Raw genomic sequence first — 1,567 nt, 5'->3', positions numbered from 1 at the left:
ATGCACATTAGGTTGCTTGCAAACCGGCTATAAACACCATAAGAAGAAGAAGTAAACTGTAAACGATAGCAAAGAACACTATCATGTATGTGAAAAGCGGGAGAATATTGTTGTGACCGTTGTATCGCAGGTAAACAATTTGACTCCAGTTCGTTACCTGAGACAGTTCACCAACGAGCGACTAACTGCTGATGTTGAAGAAATGTTCGGAGTCTGTTGATCAAAATGTGAAACAGGTTAAAAGATAAAAGACCCTCACCCAACTAGTACAAAGTCGTTGTTGTTTGTGATTTCAGGTTGAAGTGGAACTAAAGGTTGATACACCTCCTATACCGGGCCTTTACAGTGTGACGACCAGCGGAAGTGAGCGAAGGAAGCTGTAGTATATTTAGCTTCGTGGATGTGTGGAGATAAAGAGTTTGGTGTCGACGTATCGTTGAGAAATATTTCAGTTGTAGCCGATCAACAATGTCTTCACTTCAGTCTCTGAGACTTTTCATAAACGAGCGACTAACTGTTGCTGCTGAGGAAATATTCACAGTCTTGGAAAAAACTGTCGTCCAGTACGAGGAAGAGATCGATCGTCAGCGCAGACTGTTGGATATCGTCTGGAAACCCCAAGTAAAGCTGCACAGGACAGGTCTGTAAAACATGAATGATTCTAATGAAACCCACTGGTGAACTGACAGTGAGACGGGAATATGACTCCGCCAGAATTAGAATTCAGAACCATCTTTATTGTCCAGGTGTGTTGGACACACGAGGAGTTAGACTCTGGTACAGTGGCTCTGAATGTGTTTGTACAATGTTCTTCCCTAAAGCAACGAGTTAAGAAGATGAGGCTGAGAGAACAATACAGAAATGTGCAAAGAAGAAAAAGTAATGTGCATTAGGAAAATAAAATACTGTATACATATATACACACATATATATATATATAGTATAGATGTAGTTTTCTAGATATATACGAAGATTTACACAGGGTACTGCACTGAGGGTTGTCGTTCTGTCATACAGTCATGGGTTAAGTGATGGCCTGGGGGAGAAACTGTCCTTCTGTCTGGTTGACTTGGCGTACAGTGACCTGTGTCACCGTACACAGGGGAGGAGTTCAAGCAGGGGTCTGTAGAAATTTTCTCTGCCCTCCTTTTGACCCATGAGGTGTACAGGTCCTCCATGGAGGGCAGGTCGGCACCAGTGATCTTTTCTTCAGTCTTGACTGTCCTCTGGAGTCTGTTCCTGTCGTGTTTGATTGCTGAGCCAAACCAGACAGAGAAGACAGAGCAGAGAACAGACTTGATGATTCCTCTGTAGAACTGAATCAGCAGCTCATGGTGCAGGTTGAACTTCCTGAGCTGGTGCAGGAAGTACATCCTCTGCTGTGCCTTGTTGGTGATTGTGCTGATGTTGGACATCCACTTCAGGTCCTGGGAGACAGTGGAGCCCATGAACTTAAAGGACCAATGCTGATACACTGCTGCCAAGTATGGTGAGGAAGGGTAAGGTAGGGCACTCTTATTAACATCCACTGTTTTTAGCGTGTTCAGCTCCAGGTTGTTGCGACCAC

Source organism: Monopterus albus, unplaced genomic scaffold (assembly GCF_001952655.1).
Source record: "Monopterus albus unplaced genomic scaffold, M_albus_1.0 scaffold1137.1, whole genome shotgun sequence".
Lineage (NCBI taxonomy): Eukaryota > Metazoa > Chordata > Actinopteri > Synbranchiformes > Synbranchidae > Monopterus > Monopterus albus.
This window is presented reverse-complemented; position numbering follows the sequence as displayed.